Source organism: Podarcis raffonei, chromosome 3, assembly GCF_027172205.1.
Source record: "Podarcis raffonei isolate rPodRaf1 chromosome 3, rPodRaf1.pri, whole genome shotgun sequence".
Lineage (NCBI taxonomy): Eukaryota > Metazoa > Chordata > Lepidosauria > Squamata > Lacertidae > Podarcis > Podarcis raffonei.
Window position 1 is genome coordinate 4,925,839 of NC_070604.1, and position 8,463 is coordinate 4,934,301.

Genomic DNA, 8,463 nt, shown 5'->3' on the forward strand with positions numbered 1-8,463 from the left:
CTTTAGCAGCTTCTGCCTTCTGGATATTTTGGGCTCCATTGCCTATCAGAGCCAGCCAGTACAACCATGAGCACCAGGTTGGGGAAAGCTGATCTGGAGAGGCTTCAACCCTGAGCAGCAGAACCTTGGATTAAGTGGAGATAAAAGAGCAGTCAGTTTGCCACAGTGGCAGAGGGTGCGGGGGTGTTTAGGGTTAGGGTGTCATCACTGGTGGGGGTGACAAAATGACAAAAATATGAGTATTAAAAATTAAAAATGGGGTTCATGAAACTTTTTAGTTCAGTCAACAAACATCAAGAAATGTGGCTGGCACTGGGCGCCACACACGCCTGCAGCGTGCCTGAGCCACATGGGGCTTGCATCTCCCCATCGCCTCTCCCTCAGCCGCCCTACAGCAGAGGGGGAGGCAGCGGAGAGGCTCCACGCAGCACCCCCTGCCCTCACGGGCGGCTCGCCCCGCCTCCAGCTGCAGGATGCGCACCCCACACTGGACACCCGAGCGGCTAGCTACACCACTGGTTTGCTACTCAAATGTTAAAATGACAGTGACTCTCTGAATATTGATTCCTATGCCTCTACCTTGTATAGGTAAACGTTCATAAAGAACGTCTTCTAATACAAAGACCTTACTGAGATCAGTAGAAGCCCCCCAGATGTCGGTACATCCCCATAGCTAACAAATGGCTACATTGGCTCTAGGAAAAGAGGAGGAGGCTGCTGGTATAGAGCAGGGGTCCCCAAAGTAAGGCCCGCGGGCCAGATAAGGCCCGAGGGACTCGTTTATCCGACCCGCGGTGACCCCCACCGCCCGCTGCCACCACCCACTCTTACCGGCGCTGTGCTACGCAGCTGCCCACTTTTGGGTTAGAGGAGCACCGGAAATAGCTTGTGCGTATGCACAAGCGTTATTTGCGCATGCACAAGCATTATTTCTGGTGCACATCCAGGTTGGAGGAGGCCCATGGACATGCGCACAAGCTATTTCCGGTGCTCCTCCGACCCAAGAGTGTGCCAGAAATAGTGTGTGGGCACGTGTATGGGCAGGCACTCCCCTGCCCTCCACGCGATCAGCGCTGGAGACACTGGTCTGAGGTTCGGTAAGTTTGCTGACCCCTGGTATAGAGAGTGTGAAACTCCCTGATTAAAAGCTTCTTTTGAGCTAGTTTTGCCAAGCTCCTGGTGAGCCGCACGCCCACACCCCCCTGGCACGCCACCTTGGTATCATCTCAAAAAATGCCTCTTTTGTCCTGCTTAAAGCATTGCCACGCGCCGTCTGGTTCAACAGCCCCTGGCAGCTGTCACAGAGGTACAGCTGGGCAGCTTTGTGAAAACTGAAGCTTGAGTGACAACTGGCAGGTGATTCAGATGACAAAAGAGGGGTCTCTTTAAGTTCTTTGCTTTTTGTTTAAGGAGAACGTGTCGTTTTGTTGCTACTGGGGCTGTGTCGTGTACTTGGACCCTGCATGTCCACAGATGCCAAATCTTGAAGTTTTTAATGTTCTCAAATAACCCAGCTGCCAAGTGAGTGAGGCTATCAGCTTGCAGTTCAGAGAGGCGAAAGCAAGGTTCAGGGTCGGCCATGGCATTTTGATCCTTCCAAGCAACATTCAAGTGTTTTAAAGTATCTCCACGAGATCCCAGAGAGCCTCGTAACTATTATCCACATACAGTTCTGCATCCTGAGGCTTATAAGTGCTGAAGGCTTGTCCACTTTTCATTCTAGCCAGCCTGCTAGAACTATTTGCTAGTCCTGTTGCCTCACAGTAAGCCATAGCTCTCTGTCAGCTTCTACCATACTTCCTTGTATGATGTGGGGAGGGTGGCTCAGTCAGTAGAGAAACAGACTCAATCTTGGGGTCCCATCCTGGGCAAAAGATTCCTGCATTCAGGGAGTTTGACTAGATGACTCTTGTGGTCCCTTCCAACTCAATGATTCTATTACCTTTTCTGCCTCTAGCATCCAGCTCATTAAGGCTGCAAACCTCATTGAACTCAGTAGGACTTACTTCTCAGTAGTTGTGTGTAGAATTGCAATGTCAGCATTTTTTAATTTAACAGATTGAGTTTCTCACCACCAACATACACTGTTTTGGTGTATATTGGGTTTTAACGTTCATATATCCATAGTATTAGGTAACATACCAGCACAAATGCCACAAAAGGCTTGAATGCTTTTCTGAACGGAGTAATCTGTTGTGTTGGGGAAAAACATGTATGTACTATTGCTAAAACTTGGGTCCAATGGGTTCCTCATCTACTCCCCTGCTTCTTCTGCGGTGATTCATTAGCAGTTTACTGACTGCTACATCAGTCCCTCTGAGCAGCAAAAGGACACAATCCACTGGGACAGGAAAGTCTTGAGAGCCAGTGTGGTGTAGTGGTTAAGAGCGACAGACTCGTAATCTGGTGAACCGGGTTCGTGTCTCCACTCCTCCACATGCAGCTGCTGGGTGACCTTGGGCTAGTCACACTTCTTTGAAGTCTCTCAGCCCCACTCACCTCACAGAGTGTTTGGTGTGGGGGAGGAAGGGAAAGGAGAATGTTAGCCGCTTTGAGACTCCCTAGGGTAGTGTCAAAGCGGGATATCAAATCCAAACTCTTCTTCTTTTTATGAAACAACAACAACAACAAAGCCTTAAGAAGCTGCTTCAATTCTCCTAGTGGTAAGGTTAGCCCCAATTATAGCTCCCTTCATGGTTGGAAAAGAATCATTAGGGTTTTGATCTGACAAAGGATCCCAGATGTATGTTTACTTGTAAGCATCAATCAGCCATTGCATTTCTGTAAACTTCAATTTTTACATGTTGCAGGTATGACCTAAAGATGGTCCTGACGTCGACTTGAGTGCGTAAACACAAAAGCAGACGCTGAGTGCTGCTCTGGCTGGTCAAATGGAACCAAGACCGTCTTCCTTGGAGGTTTGGTCCCCTTCAACCAGCTATAGCAGTGCTGCCATCACACATCCATCTGCAAAACATTGCCCCTTATCTGTGTTTGGTTTTACCTTACTTTTTCTATGCTGCGTAGCTGTCAGGGAGGGTGGGGCTACAGGTATTATCAGTCAGTGCCACAAACCGATCAAATCCTTAGCAGGGATGAATGTGTTCAGTCGCCAGTTTATTGTGCTGTGATGACAGAAAATCCAAATTATTCCTCTTTATAATCCCTTCACCTGGAGTAAAAAATCTAACCTTTGAAATAAGAAACGGACACAAAAGTTAAGTCGTCCACCAGTATGGGTAACAAAAGGGACGTGGGTGGCGCTGTGGGTTAAACGACAGAGCCTAGGACTTGCCGATCAGAAGGTCAGTGGTTCGAATCTCCGCAACGAGGTGAGCTCCCGTTGCTCGGTCCCTGCTCCTGCCAACCTAGCAGTTTGAAAGCACGTCAAAGTGCAAGTAGATAAATAGGTACTGCTCTGGCGGGAAGGTAAATGGCGTTTCCGTGCGCTGCTCTGGTTCGCCAGAAGCGGCTTAGTCATGCTGGCCACATGACCCGGAAGCTGTACGCCGGCTCCCTCGGCCAATAAAGCGAGATGAGCGCCGCAACCCGAGAGTCGGCCACGACTGGACCTAATGGTCAGGGGTCCCTTTACCTTTTTACAGGTAGCAAACCCTGAGAAAACAGACCCCTTGAAGATGAAGATCCTGTCGTAGAATATTGCAGGATGAGCTAATTACAAAGTAAGTATCTCCTTGATTACCTTTCAAAATTCTAAACCACCTAGATCATTTTAAAACATCCTATTAAACTGTCTCAGCAGTTCCTTCAGTCGCAGTGGGGAAGCTAATTGGTTTGGGTAGAGAAATCATTGTGAATAGCCATATGCACTTTTATTAAACTGGGGGCTACTGTGAAGTTACTCTACAAAATACATTTCTATTTCCCTACAGAATCCAAAGTACTGTAACACTTAGGAAGAACTAGAAATTGGAGAGCGGGAGATTTGGCTCTTTTTAATAAAAATTCCAATCCCCTTATTTTGTGGGGAATATATTTTTTTTAATTAGATTTGGGGCCAATCGTAGGTAATGTTGCAAAGCATAGAGTATTCATTTAGAATACTTCATGTTCAACATTGTTATACAAACTAAGAGTGTTAGATCAAATTTCCTTTATTATCTCCCTAATTTTATGGTAGAGAGTGGACCTTACAGTTACCATCAACTCATTCAAATGATCACAGTGGACTTTCATATGAGGGACAGGTCCACCTGTCTCTGCAATATTACTGATATTTTGCAGATCAAGAGGTATTTTTGGTTCAGTAAGCAAATTTAAATCAATATAGCTGATTCTACCTCATTGCTCTCAGCATGGAATCTCAAGCAATCTATTTCATCAGAATGGAGTCCTTCAAAGCTTTGCTGCTGTCGTATGGGACATTAAATTATATTTCCCCACCTATTTTTAATGTTAATTATCAAGAAGCAAAATAGTTTGCCAATGATTGTTGAGCTGCCAAGGAAGAGCTCCTGCACATCAGACTGTAAGTCAATTGCCTTTCCTAACTTGTGCATGTTAACAAGCGGAACTCAAACGCTTGCTTATTCTACAGATTGAATAATATCCAGCCAGTCCAAACAATACAGTGAAGATGCATTCAATTTTTCTTGAAGCTCTCATTTCCCACTCACTTTGCACTTAGGAGTCATTATGCTGCTCTGTGGGTAACGAGGGTTTCCTTCCTGCCATCTCTGTCGTTGTCTGCGAAGACGTATCTGTCACAAATCTGCCACTCAACAAATGTGTCAACCACCACCACCAAACCACACCTGAAGTATAAAATATATTTTTCTGAGCTTGACAATAATAAAAAAATCAGGTACATAATAAAGTAGCATTATGTGTCACAGCAATAAGTCTATGTCTCATCTCTGTTCCTTGTGAAGTATACTTACAATTTGTTTTCTTTTGCAATGCGCATTACTCTTGCCACATTTCCACAGCTTGCTGTGGGTATTCTTGATTTGTGGTGTGGGATCCATGGCTTAATAGCAGAATGCCTCAGATTGAATCCCTAGGATCTCCTGGTAGGGCCGGGGAGAGACCTGCCTGTCTGAAACCTGCCGCTGGAGCACGATTTCTGTTCTCATCCAGAAGCAAAGTTCTTAACCCAAGGTACTATTTCTGGGTTAGCGGAGTCTGTAACCTGAAGCACCTGTAACCTGAGATACCACTGTACAGGAAAACTGCTGCCAGTCAGTTTAGACCAGGCTTCCTCAACTTCAGCCCTCGAGATGTTTTGGGACTACAATTCCCATCATCCCTGACCACTGGTCCTGCTAGCTAGGGATCATGGGAGTTGTAGGCCAAAAACATCTGGAGGGCAGAGGTTGAGGAAGCCTGGTGTAGACAATAGTGAGCCAGATGGACCCCAATGATCTGTCTTGATTTAAGGCAGCTTCCGATGTGAGTTAAAACTTTCTGAATAGGGGTAACTAATCTTTGCCTGTATTGCTTGAGTCTGTGCCAATATCTGATCTCCAATAAATATTGAATTGATGCACTTTCCTGGCCTGTTGTCAGTTGGTGTTTGTTCCTGAGCTTATTTCCCCACAGAGCCAATGGAAAAGGTAAGAGCCCCATTACTTCCTTCCAACTGTACAGTTCTATGATTCTGTGCAGGTGTCCTACTTGTGGGTAAGCTGCACGTAAAAGCTGGAAGTGGACCCATGTTGCGTGGCATCCCCTGGCATCCGTACAGGATGAAGCACTGATCACCCAGGGTTCCAGACTGCATAGAAAGGTCCCTCCCTCCTGTCAGACGTCTGTGCTCTCTGCATAGATACCAGTGGGATGGCTACTCAATGTGGATGTACAGTTAACCTCAAGCAGGACACCTGAATAGGACTCATCTGAGGGCTAACTGGCATTTATTGGTTGAACCCTCCTCTTCTGAGAAGTTAAGAAGCTAGGTACGTGTCACATCAGAGGCTCTGTGACAGATTCAGCAGCATAAAATTTATATTCCACTTTTGCTATCACAAAATACTTACAGGAAATCATGTCATGCAGAGGGAGCGTCTTTTGGTTTTTTATAATCCCTGAACAATGAGAAGGATGTTCCAGTGCATTTAATATTAATAATAATAAAATTTTATTTATATCCCGCCCTCCCCAGCCGAAGCCGGGCTCAGAGCGGCTAACAACAGTAAAATGATACAACATTCTAAAATCATTTCATTATAAAATCTGTTCAAATCAAATTGATGGCAAATATTGGGCTAGAGTTCTGTGAGGATTGCCAAAGGAGGGGGTCAGGCTGTGCCCTGGCCAAAGGCCTGGTAGAACAGCTCTGTCTAGCAGGCCCTGTGGAAAGATGTCAAGTCCTGCAGGGCCCTAGTCTCTGGTGACAGAGCGTTCCACCAGATCGGGGCCACCGCCAAAAAGGCCCTGGCTCTGGTTGAGGCCAGCCTAACCTCCCTGTGGCCTGGGACCTCTAAGATGTTTTTGTTTGAAGACCGTAAGGTCCTCCGTGGGACATACCAGGAGAGGCGGTCCCGTAGGTACGAGGGTATTCATTCATTTGTTTATTGTGCTACTGAAAGTTTGCGTATTTGGGCATGAAAATATACAAAAATACCAAGCAAGCAACTCTTATTTCACAAACTCCAGTATTCTCTTTACAGTCGTGGGAAACATAAGATGCTCCAAAACATGATATGAGAGCATCTCCTATAGGAAGGATGAGTGTTAGGTTTCACATGACTAACTCCTAGCCAGAAAGAATGTGACCCATACTGACTGAATATTTCCGTAAATGGCTAAAGAGAAAGCACCCTCTCTCGGATGGAAGAGTTTCCATTCGCCTCTCTGCTCAGAACTCGAGAGGAAATTGTGTTTTCTGTTCTGATGCGGTAAACTGGTACACAGTTTTGACACGGCTGGTGTTAAACAGAGTTTCCAAACCAAAGAATCAGGATTACCAGATTCCATACGGGTTAACATTCCTAGAAATAGTTGTTGGGGGGGGGGAACAATTCAGTTGTATATTCCTACATCAACTGGGAATATAAGCAATAACTGGGTGCATGCAAACACTCAATTTTTAACATGTTAATTGTAGCACCATTGCTATATTATCAGAACAGTATGAACATTATCCAATTGCCAAGTAGCAGAAATATTCAGTTACTACAAGTAAGCCATTCACACAGCTGGTAATTGTGGTTAGCATTTGACCCAGAGCAAGGGTGTGCAGCCAAGATTATCAGGCATTTGCCAAGGCCCATATCCCAGCAAGCTTGGCGCCTAGAGGATCCTTAGAAAAAAGTGTACATACGATGAATGAGCATTGCCTAACTACTTCCAAGAATACATCGAGGGAACTGTTATTAATATTACTTTATAAATTTCTGTCCTGCCCTTCATAGAGTCGGAACTGGTAGAGACCTCAAAGGTCATCTAGCATCTAATCCAGTCCTCTGCTGATTCAGGAAACCTACTATTAAAGCATCCCTGAGAGGCGGCTTTCCTGACTGTTTTAAAAAAATATGGTGAAGGAGAGTCCACCAACTTCTGAGAAAGTCTCTCCCACTGTCAAACAGCTTCCCCATATTTAGTATAAGGCTATGTACACACGATACCTTTAGGCACATCCGTTAAAAGAATTCTGGGCCCTGTAGTTTTTTAAGGCTTGCTGGGAATTTTAACTCTGTGAAGCATAAACTACAGTGCCCAAAATTCTTTGAGGGAATGAGTGTGCTTTAAAGGTATAGTGCACACAAAGCCTAAATCATTTTCCTTGTAATTTGAACCCATTGACTCAGGTATTGCCCTCTACAGCAACAGAAAACAAATTTGCTCCATGTTTGTGAAAGCCCTTCAAATATTTGAATTCATATTGCCTCTTAAAGGTAAAGGGACCCCTGACCAGTAGGTCCAGTCGTGGACCACTCTGGGGTTTTGGCGCTCATCTCGCTTTACTGGCCGAGGGAGCCGGCATACAGCTTCCGGGTCATGTGGCCACCATGACTAAGCCACTTCTGGTGAACCAGAGCAGCGCACGGAAACGCCGTTTACCTTCCCGCCAGAGCGGTACCTATTTATCTACTTGCACTTTGACGTGCTTTCGAACTGCTAGGTTAGCAGGAGCTGGGAGCGAGCAACGGGAGCTCACCCCATCAAGGGGATTCGAACCACCAACCTTTTGATCAGCAAGCCCTAGGCTCTGTGGTTTAGACCACAGCACCGCCTGCATCCCTCTCATATTGCCTCTTAATAGTCCCTTAAACCTAAACATACCCAACTCCTTCAACCTTTCTTTGTAGAACAGCATCTCCAGACCATCACGCATCTTTATTCCCTTCCTGTGGGTATGCCCTGGTTTGTCAGTGTCCTTCTCAAAATAATGGTGCTCAGAACCAAACACAGCACTCCAGAACAGAATAGTACCAAGCTTCTCATGAACAGTATTTGTGTTGATGCAGCCTGGCGTTGCATTGCCCTTTTTAATGTCTG

The 8,463-nt window shown here is 45.7% G+C and overlaps 1 long non-coding RNA gene across 1 annotated transcript; it reads left to right on the top strand.

The window, feature by feature from the left end:
• Nucleotides 1-3,616: 3,616 nt before the first annotated feature.
• Nucleotides 3,617-4,862, top strand: LOC128409885 (uncharacterized). Its single transcript, XR_008329336.1, has 2 exons — nt 3,617-3,683; nt 4,142-4,862. It is a non-coding gene; the product is annotated as an uncharacterized LOC128409885 (long non-coding RNA).
• The last annotated feature ends 3,601 nt before the right edge of the window (nt 4,863-8,463 follow it).